The sequence below is a fragment of the Cryptomeria japonica genome, chromosome 4, assembly GCF_030272615.1.
Source record: "Cryptomeria japonica chromosome 4, Sugi_1.0, whole genome shotgun sequence".
Taxonomy (NCBI): domain Eukaryota; kingdom Viridiplantae; phylum Streptophyta; class Pinopsida; order Cupressales; family Cupressaceae; genus Cryptomeria; species Cryptomeria japonica.
The window spans coordinates 130,368,592-130,387,932 of NC_081408.1; positions in this window are offsets into that span (position 1 = coordinate 130,368,592).

Consider the following 19,341-nt stretch of genomic DNA (forward strand, 5'->3'; position numbering starts at 1 on the left):
CTGGCATAACATATGCTTTTTGTAGAAGTACATCACTTTGGATTTCTATAATCTACTTTTGTAAGTTAGTGAGACTTCCTTTGTATCTAAGCAATGAGCTCTAGGCAGTGAGCCTTCCTCCATGTGCCAACACCACATATTGTAAGTAATATTCACTTATTAGCCAGTGAGCGAATATTGTGGATCACAAATCCCACTGAGGTTTTTCCCACACCGGGTTTCCTCACCAAAAATATTGTGTTATGGTGTGCTTTCTATGTTGTGTTTACTATTTTTATTTAATGCATTAATTCTTGTTTACCAGTACATTGTTTTGGAATGCAACTCATTTAATAAGTTTAGAAAATCCATTAACCAGTTAGATACTAGTTCACTCCCCCCTCTTAGTATCTTTGGGAATCCTAACAATTGGTATCAGAGCCTGGTCCTCTATTTTCAAAATCCTAATAGCTTGAGGAAGATTCTGACACCGGTAGAGATGGAAAACTTGAGAAAGCAATTGGAAACAACTCTTTCATATTATGATGCAGAAAAGTTGAAGAATATGAAACTTGAAGATGATCTGAAGAGTGCATAGGAAATTATTCAAGGACTTCAAGAAAATCTCACTATTGCTAGGAACAAAAGAAGAGAATTTTCTGAGAAGATGCAGAATGATGATGGTGAAAAGGAAACTCTTAATGACCTTGTCAACAAATTGAGACAAGAAAACAACAATATGAGGAATGAGATGCAAGATATGACTATGAGGTTTTGTAAAGAGATTGAAGATAGAAAGAAGAATGAAGATGAACTGGTTGGAAGACTAAATGATGCTGGAAATGAAAACACAAGACTCAGTCATGAAAATGATATGTTGAAGACAAATTTGATGAATACACAAAATGATAGAACTAAACTCATGAGACAGAAGAGAATCTTGGAAAATGAGTTGGCTACTGCAAATCAACACAAAGAGAAATTCAAGAAAATTTTAGAGGAACTTGATAACATGCTGAAAAATCACAAACCTAATGGAGATACAAATGGCCTTGGCTTTGAAGTTGGTGAAGGCTCCGGTACTACAAATAATCATGATCACAATAAACCAGTAAGACAACCTAGTGCATACAAATTCAATGGGAAATGCTTTAACTATAATAAGTATGGACATAGAGCAAATCAGTGTAGATCCAGAAACTATTAGGACACCAATGCACCCAACGGTGAATGTTCTAAATACAAAAAAATTGGTCACAACTCAGAAAATTGCAGAATGAATGTAAGATGTCATGTTTGTGGAAGATTTGGACACTTATCTAATCAATCCAGAACACATACTGGCATAGGATATGGAAAAGCTATTCAGAAAAACAATGTGACTTTGTATGCTTGTAACAAGATTGGACATATTGCAAAATTTTGTAGAAGTAAGGCATCACCGGCAAATGACAAAGGGCCCAGTTTGAAAGGTAAAGAGAAGATTGAAGAGGTAAAACAAGAATTTTCAAAACAATGGATTAGAAAGTCAGATCAAAATGTTAATGAAGCTATTCCTTCATTGGTAGAATAGAGTATCACTCCACCGGTAGGAGATTCTTCATCTAACTGAAAAGAAACCTTTTGGGGGTATGGCAGAAAATTGAAAAACATGTTAATTTACCCTCAGTTGATGGTGAGAATTTGGATTACTTCTTTACCGGCAGGCATTAAAAGTGGTAGTTGAAGGAAATGACATTATAAAGCAAGTGTTTTTGGCTCTTTTTTATTCACCGAGCATTCAAACTTCCTTAGAGTGCAAAAATATTGAGCAAAGGCATCCATAGCAAGAAGTGAAGCAAATCATTCAAGCACTCATACCTAAAGGCAGTTTAAGGTATTTATACAATGACTTCCTCCTCTGCACCTAAATTCATTGCAAACCCTATTGTAATTGAAGTTGTTAAGCGCCCTAGACCCGTATTTAAAATTATTCCCAAAATAGCGAAGAAAGATGATACCCTAGGAGCATTTTTTTAAAATACCCAAAGGAGTTGTATATGCTGAGGATCCTAGAATTTACATACATTGTCATATTGAAGGACTAGGAGCTGAAGAAATAATGAACATGTATAGAATAGTAATTTGTGATGTTAATGGAAATGCGAAACCGGAACATAAGATAGTTGAAACCCTAGGTTTTGTGGAGATTCTTAGTATCCCTAATTTTCCAAAGGATGTTATAAGGATTGTGTTAAGTAGAGTACATGGGGAGTTCTTTTGGTTGGATTCCATCAATAAGATAACAAAAGAGGCAGTTAGCGCAGTGACAGGCTTACCTTCCACCAGTAGCAGGCTTGATAAGACTAAAGAGGTTCCAAATGACACTGTAATGACCCTAACCGGTGCAACCTACGACAAGAGATCCTTGAGAGTAAATGATATAAAGGATATCAATGTAAAATTCATTAGCATGATTCTTGGATACAAGGCTACACATGCCAACAGATTAAACTATGTTTCTAGCTTATGTATCAAAAGTGCCTATGACATGGTAAACAACAATGCAAATATTGACATATGTGAATGGTTAAAAGATGTGAATGGTTAAAAGATGAACTAATAGACAATCTGAAAAAAATCAAAGGGGACAAGAAAGGGACATTCAGATTTGGCAACTTACTTGTATGTTTATTGTTGTACATCACCAAAGAAGTTCCCAGTATAGGTAGAAAGAATTTTGGATTTGACATACCGGTAGGAAAACAACTTCTGGATATTCTAAACAGCATTGGAGATGACAAAGATAAGAACATAAATGAACATTTTCAGGCATTAAAGGCTAGGATGAAAACCAGGATAAGGCTATCTCAAGCTATAGTTGACAAATATCAAAAGGAGATATGCTTTGTAATAAAGAAAGATGAGATCTAGATGGAAGTAGTGGTCCCAAGGATAGTTTGGGTTACAGAGATGGGATATGAGGCAGATGAAACATAATTGAAACTTATGCAAAATCCCTTCTAGAAGCCCCCAAAGAACCAACAAAAAAAGTATTTGGAAATGTGCAAACAATTGAAAGCAAAATTCAATCATAGAAAAGAATAAAGAAAACTAAACTAACAGTTAGAAAGGGAACAAGGCAGGCAAAAGCAATCAAGGAAGATATATTAAATAAAACTGGTATTAAGGAGAGTGACTTGGAAGGATTACAACCGGAAGCACATCTTTCACCAGTTGCTACCTCCTCTAACAGTGAAATACTGACAGAGTTTAAAAGGGTAGAAAGAAAGAGAAAACCCTCACCGGTACCCTCTCTTGCACCCAAGAGAACAAGACAAAAACAATAGGCAATTAGGCCTCCGGCAAAGAAGATGACACCAAGAAAGAAGAAAGAAAAGCAAGTTGTTCCTCCACTTGACAATCTTCTACATGAAATAACTGAAGATGGTAACTTGTCAAATATTAGCAAGTTGTATAACACATTTTCAAATGAGGAAAAAGAAAGCATAGAAAATAGTGTTATCCTACACTTGGATATTTACAACAAATTTTTGATAGAGGTTGTAGATGATTTACCCTAATGACTTGTATAGAAGGTTAGAAGAAAGAAGAGTAGCAATTGTTGAACTAGATAAAAAGATGAAGATAGAGAAACTACTTGCAGTTCACCCAGTGAATTCAACAGAAGAAATTGATGAACTAATAAGTGAGGCAAACCAGATAGTATTTTCAACCGGTCACTAGCATGTAGCATTAATGGCTAGCAGAGTTAATGAGATATCAAAAGAAACCACAAACAAGTGGGATATATTCTTTGTTGATAAGGAGAAACAAGAAGAGCTTAAAAGACCTAAGACTTTTAAAGTCTACCAAAAGGACAAGGATAAGGGTAAAGGTAAGGTAGGTGGTCCTCTGAGCATAAAGGTAACAGATAACTTGCCCCCACCTCCTTCTGATACTCCATCGGTTATAAATGTTGTAAATGATGATACACCACTAGCAACAGAGAGTATGAAGACAACACATGAGGACATAAATCCTTATTCAGAGGTGTTGTATACAATGAATATTGACACACAGGAAGTCAAAATTATGGTTGATAAGGAGACAATGATAGGGAGGTTGCTAGGTAATTGCTCAAAAGGCCAATTTTGGTCAAAAGGTCACAAAAGGAAACAAAAAGGTATTGTTTATGTCTGCTCCTTATGTTTCCAATAACAAGATTAGCTGCAATTGATAGGTCCCTCTACAAGTCTTCACCATCAACCTCCCTTCTTGGTGAAAGCTCACACCCTTGCTCAAACTTACTCCAACTCCTCACTTCACCCATCTACACATTTCCCAGTCCTTGGCTTACTGGACATTCAACTTACTATTTTTAGTGTACATTAGGCAATTCCAACATGGTCATGTAGAGGCAACAAGGTTTTACTCAAAATTTGACAACTAACTTGGTTTAAGGCTCATAGCTCTTCACTTACTCAACTCACCAACCAAAAGGTCAAACCCCCAAAAGAGACTACCCACTATCCAAGGGCCTATATGTTGCTTATTTCACTATTTTGGGAAGATCTCATGAAGTTTCTTAAGCCCCAAACTCCTCTATTTAATTGGATTCATGCATTTTGACAAAAATAGTCAAAAAGGGCTACTAGCCCATGGAGGGGTAATTGACACTTTTTTTCTTATCCTTCTCTACGATGGGTCTCTCCTCCAAAAACCTTGATTTGGATGGTGTTTTAAAGGTATATGCTAATGTATTTTAATGGTTTAGGCCACTGTTAGTGCAAAATGAGGACTGTCCACTATTTGTGGCATAATTGTAGGGTTTGGTAGGGTTTAGACCAAAGAACATAGAAAAGTCTTCCCAACTCCACTATTCAAGCCTCCAAATTGGCTTATAACTTCTTCCACACCAAAATAAAGCCTTCCCCTATTACTTCCCTACAATCATTAGACCAAACACTTGGCAAACAACTAGAACTAAAGCATGTATATGATTGTCACAACCCTGTCATAGTTAGTTCACTATTAAGTCTGCTCTCTTAAAACATTAATACTTCACTCCAAACACTTCATGCATGGAACAAGATCAAACACTCATAAAATTCCCTGCAGCAATGATTTTGAAGAGTTTTCAAAACTTGAAAAGTATTGAAGAACTTGCTGCACACAATATCAATAAATTCACAAAAACAGTGAACTCACTGTTTTGGTTACAAACTGAGTATGTTTAGTAGAAACAAGCTGCTCTAAGCAACCAAGGTGATTCTCAACACCCTTTTCCATATGTCCACAACTCTACCTCATACATTTTTTCACTCCAAATTACTTTTGGGTGCAAATTTTGAGTTTTGTGATCATGCTACTAGCCGAGTAATCAATACTTGCCTAGTATTCACTCAAATCCTTCTTCTGAACACCATTCTGGAACAAGATGAAGCATATGTACACTATATACATGCATACCAACTTGACTAAATCCATTTTTTGGGATCCCAGACCTAGATTAGTCAAGTTGTTGCATTTGTAACCTCAAACCCTTGATAGGGCAGTGAGCACACAGAAGTGAAATAATTTTGTACAATCAATTTGCCAAAGGAAACCAGAACAACAATCACTTAGAGAGAACTGTAAAAATACTATGCACACTTTCCAAAGGTATAGTGTGGACTAGAATAGCTATAGTATGGACTGTTACCCCAAGGAAGGAAAAAATAGTGATAAAAGCCAAAATTTCATGATTTTTATTACGAATCTCTTGCTCATACAATCTCCAACCTTTCTTAAGGAAAAGGGAGTCCTTTTTATATTTTTTCCAATTAGTTACCAATCCTTGTATGGACATGAGGCTTCCACAACTGTATTTTACTAGAAAAACCCAAAAATGATAACCTTGACAACTTTTGCAAGCCCAAATGACAACATTTCTTACTCCAAAAGACATTTTTGACAATATAACCTTATCAACTTGTCTAAACACCTTAGACATGCTTAAAAACACTTATCAAACATGTTTCAATGCTTTGGAAAGCATTAGAAGACCTTTTTGGCAATTTTGCACATTTTTGCCAAAACTTGTCAACTTAAAGCCTGAAAGGCAAACTTGACCTCTTGAGCCCAAAATGAGATCAAAACCACTAGACAAGATACACAACAACCTAAAACAACATTATAAACTTGAAACAAGACATTACAAACATGAAAGCATTAAATACTCAAAAAGGAGAGTTTTGCTCAACTAGGTGCTCCTGCACTAGACAAGTGAGAAGAGAGATGTGGCAACTAAGCCACTACTAGAAGACATTATAGTTGAGACAAACATTGAGGACACAGTTGGCAATATTAAAATTGGGGCTGAGCAACAAACTGAACAGTTAACTAACCCCCTAGATACTGGAAAGGCAAATACCACTGGTGTACATACTGATGTATCTATTGAGAAACTGACAACTGATGACACTAATAAATCTATTGAGATACCGGCAGTAGATAGTTCAGAGGTAAACACAGAGAAACCAGTAGAAAACACAAAATCACAATCAGAGAAACTGATAGTGGAAAGCTCTGAGAAGCAAACAGAGGTACACATTGAGAAATCAGAAGAGAAGAAGGATGAGTTAAAGGTTCAGACAGAGATTGTACCACCAACATCAGCTGAGAAACAAAAACCCTTGCTTGTAGAAATGAAGACTCAAACTAACCTACCAGAGGTCACCATAAGCAAAGAGGTTCCTCACACCAGCGGATTAAAGATTGTTAAGGCAGTTGGTCAATCATCTGCTTCTTCACTGATAGAATTCTGGCCAACCAATGTAATAGAGGTATTGCTTGATTCAATTAAGAAAATAACTAATTACAATGCACTTGCATATAAGGCAATTGATGACACCATACCAATTTTGAAGATGATTGCACCCAAGTGTAATATAGAAAATAAAGATTCTTTAAGCCAATTAGACACATTGTCTAAGTACATAACTGGAAACCTACTAACAATTGATCACATCAATGAGGAGACTTCCAGAGAGAAAATGAATAAAGAGAAGGAAAAATTCTTTGAGGCAGTAAAGAAGAGTAAGGAACATATTGATACATTATTACCGGTAGTAGGCAAGACAATATTGGACTTCAAGAAAGTGTACAGAGATACATGCAAGACTAACATTTTGACAGAGGATATAGATACAGAGATCAACAAAGCACAAAAGGAAATCAATAACATTGCTGATAATTTAATAGGTTCATCAGACACCATATCGGTAGTAGAACAGAAAATTACAGGCTATGAAGAGAAAATTGAAAAACTTGAAAAAGATAAGGAAAGAATAAAGTTTAAGGCAAAGGAACTGAAATCTAAACTAGGTCCTAAACTAGATATCCTCATCTCTTTGAGAAAAGAGATTTCTAAGGCTCTTGTTCCAGGACTTAAGAGACCGGAAGATAAAATGCACATACTCGCTGGTACAATCCAAAGGACTGAAGCAACACTAAAGGATAGTGAGAGGTTCTATAACAACCTAAATTTTGCATTGGCAGATCTTTATCAGATTGTAACCCACCAGTTACAGGGATCCATACTGGAACTACACTCAATTGACATTGAATGAGAACCTTTGTCATTGATGCCAAAGGGGGAGTAGTAGAGGATGAGAAAAAGAAGTAAGGAGTAGAAAAATGTATGATAGAAGAGATCATCTGCTCAGGGGGAGCACACAATTTTGGAGCAGACAATTTTGGTAAGATTTTTGGAAAACACTTTTTGGATACACTTTTTGGCTTTTTCTCATGAGTGTTGCCATCAATTCCAAAGTGGGATATTGTTGGAAAATGCACACTCCAATGAGAAATTGTAGGTGATTGAAGGTATTGTCATTGATGGAAACCTTACAATCCTATGACACCAACAGACTCTACACTGGCATATAGTTCACTGGCAGTGAAATGATTGATTACTGGCACCCTGGCTGATAGGATTTTGTTTGTTACTTAATGCATTTAATTGTAATATGTTTTTGTAAGCCGACATGGCATATTGTAATAAGACTCATATAAGTATGAGATCTTGTAGGATCATTTGTAAGTAAGGACATGGTAGATGGATATGATGAGCAAATATTGATGTGAGGTTCATGATTATTGCAAGAGCTTAAATCAGTACTAAATCTGGCATAGCAGATGCTTTTTGTAGCAGTACATCACTTTGGATTTCTATAATCCACTTTTGTAAGTCAGTGAGACTTCCTTTGTATCTGAGAAGTGAGCTCTAGGCAGTGAGCCTTCCTGCATGTGCATGCACCACATATTGTAAGTAATATTCACTTATTGGCCAGTGAGCGAATATTGTGGGTCACAAATCCCACCAAGGTTTTTCCCACACCGGGTTTCCTCGCCAAAAATATTGTGTTATGGTATGCTTTCTATGTTGTGTTTACTGTTCTTATTTATTGCATTAATTCTTGTTTACCGGTACACTATCTTGGAATGCAACTCATTTAATAAGTTCATAAAATCCATTAACTAGTTAGATACTGATTCACCCCCCCCCTCCTCTTAGTATCTTTGGGAATCCTAACAATTTGAATTTCATTTTCTGTTCTATAGTCTATATCTCAATTTTAGTTTTACATTTATCTATAATTTTAGTTTATAACATCACTTTTGTATTCAATTGCATGAATGAGACTGGGATTAGGTCTTAGTTTACTTGATTCCATTTTCACACTAGACATTAACAACAATAAAAGTTCTTACAATACTATCACTTCCTTTCTCCTCTTCGCCTCCACCATAGAAGCACCTATTTGTTGGCAATATGCTGGAATTGTTTATGTGTTGTCATTGATGTCACCACTATGCTCTGGTTGGATATGGTTATGTCCCAGTTGGTTGTTGTTGTCCCAGTTGGACCTGTTCTTATTGGACTTGGTTTTGGATGAGGTTTTTAAAGATTCTACTCTAGTATGATCAGATTGTTGGATTCGGTATTGGATGGTTATTTAGGATGATTATATGCTTGTCACATTTATTTGGCTCATGATTTGGTGCTCCGAAAGCTATCACTTATGTTCTGATTTACTGATTGATATTCTTGGTACCGGTTGACAGTATTGCTTGCTAATATCCAATGAATTGGTTAAGTGGTTTTGATATGGCTTATAGAAATGGTTCCTAACATGTTGAACATGCTATTGATCATGTCCTAATTATTTGGTGGATATGCATTGGCTCGTGTTCTGATTTGGTGGTCCTATTTGGATCCGGTTGGATATTATGTGTTATTTGCACTGAGGGTTTCTTCTGGTTGGTAAAATGTGTTGATATTGGTATTGGTGTAATTTCTTATGGATATAATTATTTGGGAATTTGAATTAGGTCCATGCTATGTAATGTAAATCATAATATTTGTCTGGCAGTATCATGTGATGTAATTTTGGTAATTATGAGTTATGAGTTAAGAATTTAGCCGACCTTGTTTATCAAGGTTGATGATCTATATTTATAGGTGACATATTCATGTAATTTGGGATGATGTTGGTATGGTTATGTCTACATTATTAGAGAGAGGTTTATGTGGGAATAAGGTCATATGATTCAGTGAAGGGTTGTGAAGGTTTTGGTGTTGTAGGGAAGACATCTATGCTTAACCGTAACTGTATCAAGCATTAGGAGATGCTATTTTCATAGTTCATTTTCTTTGGATTGTAGTCAAATGTTTATGTAAGTCAATGAGACTTCCTTTCATGATGAGAAGTGTGCTCTAGGCAGGTGGCCTGATTGCAAGTGCAATCCCCATTGTAATTATTTCACATATTGTTGCAGAAGTATTATTTGACTGTGGGTAGGGTTTCCCACCATGTTTTTTCCCTTTACTAGGTTTTCCACATCAAAAATATTGGTGTTGTGTTCTGTACTTTCATGCTTTGTCTTTCACTATGCTATTTTTATTGTACTCCAGTATAAGGTTCATAATCCGCATTAATTGTTTAACTTGTGGAAAACTGATTCACCCCCCCTCTCAGTTTTCATCTGATTCATTATTGTTATCAAAGCTTTCTAACAATTGGTATTAGAGTGAGGTCCTCTCTATAGAAGATTAACTACTTGAGGAGATCTGATGGCATCAGATTCTACATTTAATCCCTACCAGAAGGAGAGTCCCAAATTTGATGGTACAAATAAAAAATTATGGAAGGAGTGAATGAAGATTCATCTAAGATGTCTTGGAGCTAAAGTTTGGGAGATAGTAGAAAAAGGGTATACACCTCATGATCCTAATTCTGGACCTCTGACACCTCCTGATATGCAGAAGAGAGCTGATAATAATGTCAGAGAAAAAGAAGCATTGTTGTGCCCTATCAAATAAGAAATTGTTGAATGTTATAGAGCTCAAAAATGCAAAGTAGATCTGGTTGAAGCTTCAAACTCTTTATGAAGGCAACCAAGTAGTAAAGATTGCGAAACTAGAAGGTTTCCGGGTGAGATATGAAAATTTGAAGATAGAAATGAGAAGATAAGTTCTTTCATGGATAGAATGAATGAGATTGTCATGGGAATCAAGTGTTGCGATGGAATAGTTAATGAGGATGAGATTGTTTCAAAGATTCTGAGAGTTTTACCTCCAACCTTACAAGATGAAGGCTACTACAATAAATGAACTCTGAACATTATCAAGTACCCCTTTTACTAGAGATACATTACTTGGGAAGTTGACTGCTTTTGAGCTTGAGGAGCTAGGAGATCAAAGTGCTACTAAAACAGAGACTGCATTTAAAGCATCTACCTTTGATAAGAAGAAGATAGTCTAGAAGGAGTTATACGCTAAAGATTTGATATATATTGAGAGAGAAGACAAAGAACTTGAAGAGTTGGAAGCCTTAATTGCTAGAAGAATCCCTAAAGGACTGGTTGGAAGTAAGTATGAAGGATAAGTTCCATTTAAATTTTTTTCATCCAATAAGATTGGTCATTTTACTTCTAGATGTCCTGAAAGAGCTACTAGGAATCATGAAAGATTTATGAGGAATTGTAATCCTAATCCAGAAAATCAGAAAAAAACTAGATATAGAAAGAATAAGGACAAATCACGTTATTATGTTGGTGATGATGATTTTGGTATTTATGATGATTTTGATGATGAACCTATGAGTGGATCCGGTAATGGAAGCTTAGGTAAAGATTGGGTCTTTATTGCTATCAAGAATGATTCTCCAGAACATGTCATTAATATAACTCATGATGAGGAGAAAGCCTTGGCTGCTAAAATTGAAGAGAAAGCTGAATGGGTTATAGACAGTGGTTGCTCACATCACATGATTGGCAATAAAAGGAAATTTCTAACTCTGCGAGAATTTGATGGTGGACTAGTCAGATTTGGAGACAACAATGCATGGAGGATCAAAGGCAAAGGAACAATATCCTTGTATGGTAAGATTAATAATGGCAATTTTTATTATGTTGAAGGTTTGAAGCATAATCTTTTGAGTGTAGGTCCGATTATGTATAGAGGATTTTATTTACAATTCAAAGATGGAAAATGCAAGATTATCATTAGATTTGGATTGGAAATTGCCTCTGGATCTCAAACTAAATGAAATATCTTTCATTTTAACTCCGTGAGAAGGTTTGCTTGATTAATCAGATTGATGAAAGATGGTTATGGCATAAGAGGATGTGTCACGTGAATGTTTATTGCAAAGTGAAGATAAATTCAACCCAGGTTGTCAGAGATTTTCCAAATATTATCAATCCTCATAATATGGTATGTAAAGAATATCAAATGGGTAAGCAAGTTAGAACTTCTTTCAAAAGCATACATGATAGATCTAATGAAATTATTGATCTTATTCATACTAATCTATGTGGACCGGCAAGGAGTAAAAGTTTTCAAGGTGATAGATACTTTATGTTCCTTATTGATGATTACTCTAGAATGATGTGGGTTGCATTTTTTAAAGAAAAATCAGAAGCTCTTGAGAAATTCAAAATATTCAAAGCTATGGTTGAGATAGAAACAGGATTGAAGATAAAATGTTTAAGGTCAGATCTAGGTGGTGAGTTTACATCTGATGAGTTCAATCACTTTTGTGAGAAGCATGGAATCCAAAGGCAATTTTTTGCACCTATAACTCCACAATAGAATGGAATAGTGAAAAGGAAGAATAGAACTATGTTAGATGTTGCAAGGACAATGATGATGGAAGCCAACTTGCTTGATATTTATTGGAGAGAAGTTGTCAATACTGTGGCATACACTTTCAATAGAGTACACATAAAGGGTGATATTGATAAGACTTCTTATGAATTATGGTTTGGTCATGCTCCTATTGTCAGGTATTTCAAAATTTTTGGAAGTAAATGCTATATTAGAAGAGATAATGCATTAGGGAAATTTGATCCTAGATGTGATGAAGGAATATTTTTGGGTTATTCTACTAAGAGAAAAGCATATAGATGTTATAACAAAAGATTGAATAGGATAATGGAAAGCATAAATGTCAAAGTGGGTGAGAAATGTAACAGCTAAATCATATCATATGAAAATGCATCGGAAGATGAAATTGTCAAATCAGAACCGGTAGTGTAAAAATTAGTTCAAAGAATTGATCCAGTTGCTCTGGTAACATTACAAAATTCCACAGTGACTATTGAAGAGCAGAAAGAGCCATAAAGTCAAGATAATCCAAAGACTCCCATGTATGTAAAGTCGAATCATTCTGAAGATCAAATCATTGGAGATAAGAGGAAAGGTATGCTGACAAGAAGAAGGTTAGCTTTTGAAGAGGTATGTTTAATTTCTTAAATTAAACTGGAATCATTTATTGAATCAAGTAAAGATGAGAATTGGATGAGAGAAATGGAAGAGGAACTAGATCAAATAGAAATGAACAAAACATGGGAATTGGTTCCTAGGCCTAAAGATAAAAATGTTATTGGAACTAATGGGTTTTCAAGAATAAATTAAATTAGGAAGGTTAGGTTGTAAGGAACAAAGCTTGATTGGTTTTCAAAGGTTACTCACAACAAGAAGGAGTTGATTATGATGACACTTATGCTCTGATTGCAAGGATTGAAGTAGTAAGACTATTTATTTCATATGCTACACACAAGAACTACAAGGTATATCAAATGGATGTCAAATGTGCATTTCTGAATGGAGATCTTCAAGAAGAAGTCTACACTGAGTAGCCTGATGGATTTTCTTTATTAGAAGACAAGGACATGGTTTGTAGATTGAAGAAAGCTTTATGTGAATTGAAACAATCCCCTAGAGCCTGGTATGCTAGATTAGATAAATATCTTTCAAAGCTCGGTTTTAGCAAAGGTAATGTTGATAGTAACTTATATTATAAGATTGGGCATGATGACATATTGATCATTGAAGTATTTGTTGATGATATCATTTTTGGAGGAGAATAAAGTTTATGCTTGAAATTTGTTGATGACGTGAAGAATGAATTTGAAATGTCTATGATTGGAGAGGTGATTTTTTTCTTAGGTTTTCAAATTACTCAGACTAATAAAGGTATTTTTATTTGTCAAACTAAGTATGTGAAGGAATTTCTTAAGAAATTTAGTCTTGAAAACTCAAAACCTGTTGGTACCCCTTTAGTAACTAGTTGCAACTTGTCAAAGGAAGATGAATCTCCTAGAGTAAACTCATCTAGATACAAATCAATGACTGGTGGATTGTTGTACTTAACTCAGACCATACTAGATATAATGAATGTTGTCTATATTGCTTCTAGATTTCAATCAGATCCAACAGAAAGTCATGATATTGCTGTTAAGAGGATATTCAGATATTTAGCAGGAACAACAGATTATGGGTTATGGTATCCAAAGGATGATGATTTTAGATTATGTGCCCATATAGACTCAGATTGGTCAGGAGATGTTGATGATCAGAAGAGCACTATAGGCAGTGCATTCTTTCTTGGGAAGAAAATGGTCTCATGGCTTAGCAAGAAACATTCATCCACTTCATTATCTACTACTGAAGCTAAATATGTAGCTGCTGCAACAAATTGTACTTGGATCTTGTGGATGAAGCAGATGTTGAAGGATATAAGGGTGAGTTATGATGAGCCTATTGTTATTGATTGTGATAATACTACTGCTATTGATATGTCAAAGAATCTGATATTACATTCCAAATTAAAACACATTTCCATAAGGTATAATTTCTTGAAGAAAAAGGTTGAAGCAAAGGAAGTCGGGTTGGTATATGTGCCTACTAAGGAAAAGATCACAAATATTATAACAAAACCATTGCGTAAAGATACTTTTAAATATCTCAGAGATCAGTTGGGGGTCACACCCCTCTAGTAGAGATAGAGATGCAGGGATGCATCAATCCGGTGAGCTTATCAAAGATATCTTCTGATCCGGGTTGATGGAATGATGTTGCTACTCAGGGGGAGTAGTCAGCTGTTTGGTTTGGTATCATCCCTTTGTCATTGATGTCAAAGGGGGAGAGGTGTTCATGTAAAAAAAAGATAATCTTAGGGGGAGAGATATTTTGTTGTTTCCTAATTGTTTGGGGAGATTGTCGGTATTCCTTGGCACTTGGATGTTTTTTACATTCAGTGTTGCCATCAATAACAAAGGGGGAGATTTTTGGTAGTACGCTGGAATTGTTTATGTGTTGCCATTGATGTGAACACTGTGCTCTAGTTGAATATGGTTCTATCTCAATTGGACCTGTTCCGGTTGGACTTGGTTTTGGCTGAGGTTTTCAGAGATTCTAATCTGATATGATCAGATCATTGGATTTAGTTTTGGATGGTTATTTAGGATGATTATATTCTTGTCACATTTAGTCAGTTCATGATTTGGTGCTCCAAAACCTATCCCTTATATTCCAGTTTACCAGTTGATAGTACTGGTTGGTGATATTCGATGAATTGGTTAATTGGTTTTGATCCGGCTTATAGAAATGGTTCCTAACATGTTGAAGCTATTCTTGATCATGTCCTAATTGTTTGGTGGCTTCGCAATGGTGGTCCTATTTGGATCCGGTTGGATATTCTATGTTATTTGCACTGAAGGTTTCTACCAGTTGGTGAAATGTGTTAATATTGGTTTTGACATAATTTTTGGTAGATATAATGGTTTGGGAATTTGAATTAGGTTTATTCTATGTAATTTAAATCATAATATTGGTCTGGTGGTATCGTGTGATGTAATTTTTGTAATTATGAGTTATGAGTTGAGGGTTTAATTGACCTTGTTATCTAGGTTGATGATATGTATTTATAGGTGACTTATTCATGTAATTTGGGATGATGTTGGTATGGTTACGTCTGCATTATCAAAGAGAGGTTTATGTGTGACTAAGGTCATATCTGTAGCGTCCTAAAATTGTGACACTTGCAATTTTGACCGCATTTGGGTCTTCACGATGGCGACGCAACATGCAACCTGAATGGAGACCCCGAAACCTGATTATGACACCAAAAACTGCATTTTCTTGCACTCTGGCTTGAACCTCCTTTGCACCCTGCTGTCCCGGGAGGTGGGACCAGAGCGCCCAGCGCCCTGGTCCTTCAGGACTAGGGCGCCTAGCGCCCTGGTCCCCCAGGACCATGGCGCCCAGCGCCCTGGTCCCTGGGTCCTATTTTGGGCCCTGTCTTTTTTGGACTTCGGGTCTTTATGTTTGCAAATTGGAAAATTAACTTTCCTGGTCGGCCTAAGGTCGGGAAAATCAGTCTATCATCCCTAATTGGCAAGTATATAAACTACATTTGCCTCTCCCATTTGGGTAAGAAGGACATATGTGGACAAGCGTGGAAACTATACTCAAGCATTCAAGCATTCAAGCATTCCTTCAAGTAATTGATCATTTCAAGTCTCCATTCAAGGCTAAGTGTTGCATTCAAGACAAGGATTCAACCATTGAAGAGGAGATCACTTACAACACATTACATGCTACAACATACAACATACAACAAACAACAACATCTATACCTTCGCACATAAGGATACAAACATCCTTACAACAAGGTATTAGTACTTGTTTTACATTACGTTTACAACAATTTCTCATTTCTTGGTTAATTCCAAAACCGGGGTTTGACCTAAAGGCAAACCCCTAATCCCTAACCCCCCAATCGTCTTTGCTTTTCTGTGTGTAGGTTGCAGGTACGCGGCTGAAATTGAAGATCTGGAATCCTTGTGCAGAGACGAACAGATCCCCCTTCGTTTCGCGGATTTTTCGGAGGACCGTGGCGCTCGGGCGCCATCGTCCTGACAACTTTTGCTCAAATTTACAGGACAGCGCCGTATCAACATTTTACTACTAATTCTAGGTCCGCAGCTTCATCCTATATCCCTATCTCAGTTTATAAGCGAATCTTTGTCACTTTCTATGCATTCCTAGCTTAATTCTTCTATCAACATTCTTTACAAAAGAGGGTAGCCTTGCTGTCTTAACCCTTGAAACGCATTTAGCATCCAATCTTGCATTGTGTGGGATTGGATCTTGTGGGTTTCAACCCCTCTTTTGAATGTAAAGTCTCTCCCTTAAGTGAAAACCATCAACCCTAGTGATCTCCCTTCTCTCTCCTTGGAGTTGGAAGAGGGGAGAGCAACTAGGGTTCGATCGCGATTTTCCGCTTTACATTTTGGTGAACCTGACGTGAACATCCTTTCTGATTATTCATAATTAGATCTGAAAATTGGATTCCTTGATTACATTTCCATGTTTGATCTTTTGCAAAATTTTAGAGGTTAATTGCATAAAAACCCTAAATTTTCTTTTTAAATAATTAAACTTGTGAAATGTTTAATTGTTGATGCTTGTTTCAGATCTGCCCTTCTATTACAAATTATCAATTCATATTTGTGCTTTAATTCTAAAAATTAAGTGGTTAAGTGTCAAAACCCTAATTTTTGAAACCCTCTTGATTCAACCTTTGTCTGACAATTTCACTGATCAAAACATCTCCAAATCAGTTGTAACTTTGGATTCCGCAATAAAATCATAATATCTTTCATCCCTGAAAATTTGGAAAAAAGTTGCGAGGACCGTGTGCACTCCGAGCGCCATCGTCCCCGACATTTTTTCCGAAATTTCGGGAGCGAGATCTTACTGTGTTTTTCTGCTAAAATCTAGAATTTTGGCTGATTTTATCAATTTTAACACCTTCAAAATTACAGTCAAAGTTGGTCTTGTGATTGCTTGGTTTAGGGCTTCTAATCATTCAAAAATTGTTGAAATTGAAATTTGTGTCAAAATTGTGTTTCTTACAATCCTAAATCTGAAAAGTGTGTTATCATTCATTCGAAATTTCAATGCTTTATTCAAATTTTTGCAATTTGTGACTTTTGAAATTAAGTGCTTAATTACAACAACTTTGATTTCTGCTTTCAAAATTGAATTTTGCGTGAAATTGAGTCAATTTTCAAATTTCAAAACTTGCATTGCTGTTGGTATTCCCTCTAAAATCATAAAATTCAAAATTTCAGTTTCCCTCTCTTTTCCAAAATTCAAATTTTGCATTTTTTGACAATCTTGGTAGGGTTCAATTTTGAGATTGCAACTTTAATTTGGCCTATCTACAGATCGTAAAATCACTCAATTTTTTTAGGTTAGCTGTAAAATCATCATAACTTTCATCCCTGCAAATTTCGAAAAAAGTTACGAGGACCGTGTGCACCCCGAGCGCCACGGTCCCGGACATTTTTTCTGAAATTTCGGGAGATTGTCCTGATTCTATTTAACAGCTTAAATCTGGAAGATTGGCTGGTTTTACTGAAATTTGCTACCTCTAAAATTCAAAATCTTCTCTCTTTCTTTAGTGCATGAGTTTTACAACAATAAGCCCTACTTACACTATTCCCGTTAGACGAATCCGTAGAATTAAGTCTTTCCAAGGTTTAATTACTGAGGAGATGGAACCTAATTTGAATGGTCTTTTTAACGAGGACATGGGTAATTCCTCTAATCCTCTTAATGATGAAGAAGCTCTCCATGAGGTTTCTGTAGAACAACTTTCAAAATTGGATAACCAATTTGACGATTTTCGACAATGGATGTCTCAAGAATACCCTGATAGTCAAGCTCTTCCTTCAATTGAGGGTCTAAAACACATGCTTCAAAGTGATAAGAATGGAATTGATATTTTGCATGGTATTGCACACATTGTGGATTCGAATGTGATGCCTATGAAGAGTTGTGCCGAAACTTTGGGTTATACACAACCTCCTACTCAAGTTAATCATTCTATTCCTTTGACAACTCCTATTGCTAGTATACCTACTTTTACATCAAACATAATGACTACTTCAATACAAGACATTCCTCCTATGATCACCAGTCATGGGGGCAATCCCTCTTCTTCAATCAACCCTCTTCCTTCATTCAATCCAACTTCTTCATTCATTCCTTCAATGAGTGTTCCTATTATATCACCACAAATGAACATGACGCAAGGGGGCAATTCATTTAACCATTCCATTCCTCCTTGTAGTGTTCCTCCTGTCCAATCATCTCCTATGACTAACTATCATAGTGTCCCACCACCTTACTCTCTACCTTCTTTCAATAACATAACACCTCCATCACAATCTAACACGTCTAATATGAATTCTTCGACTGAAGCAACCATTAACAATCTTGCACAAACTGTCTCTTCTTACAGCAACAAATTGCCTCTATGAATCAATCTAAGTTTAGTGTGCCCACATTTGACGTTGCGAGCCCACTTTCTCTTGACATTGTTCGAGCTATCCCCCCTAAACATGTTGAAATTCCGCATTTGGAGCTTTATAATGGTAAGGGTGATCCTCTAACACATGTTAAGACTTTTCAAACAATATGTACTGATTTTGCTTATGACCAAAGGTTGCTTGCAAAATTGTTTACTAGAACATTAAGAGACAAAGCCCTACAATGGTATTGCTCGTTGCCTTCCTATTCTATTACTTCTTTTGAACAACTTGCAAATGCTTTCATTCAACAATTTCAAAACAATATAAGTCCTAAAGTTACTTTGATTGATTTAATGCATTGTAAACAAGGTGTTAAAGAAAAAGTGACTGATTTCATTGGTAGATATAAGCATTTGTATGCTCAAATTTCTTTTCCAGTGCCTGACAATGATATTCAAAGAATCTTCATTTCTAATTTACAAAAAGACATTAGAGAAAAACTCTTATTTTCTGAGTTTACTTCTTTCCAACAGTTGTGCGCAACTCTTCACAATTATCAACTAACTGTGAGTCAAATGGAACAAGCAAATCCTATGACTCCGAGTGATAAGGGTGATAGTAGTCAACAACCATTTGGGAAGTTTAAACCGAATAGAGAGTCCATTAAATTCAATGAAAACATCATCAACAACAATGTGAATGCAGCATCAGGTGTGTCTCCTATTT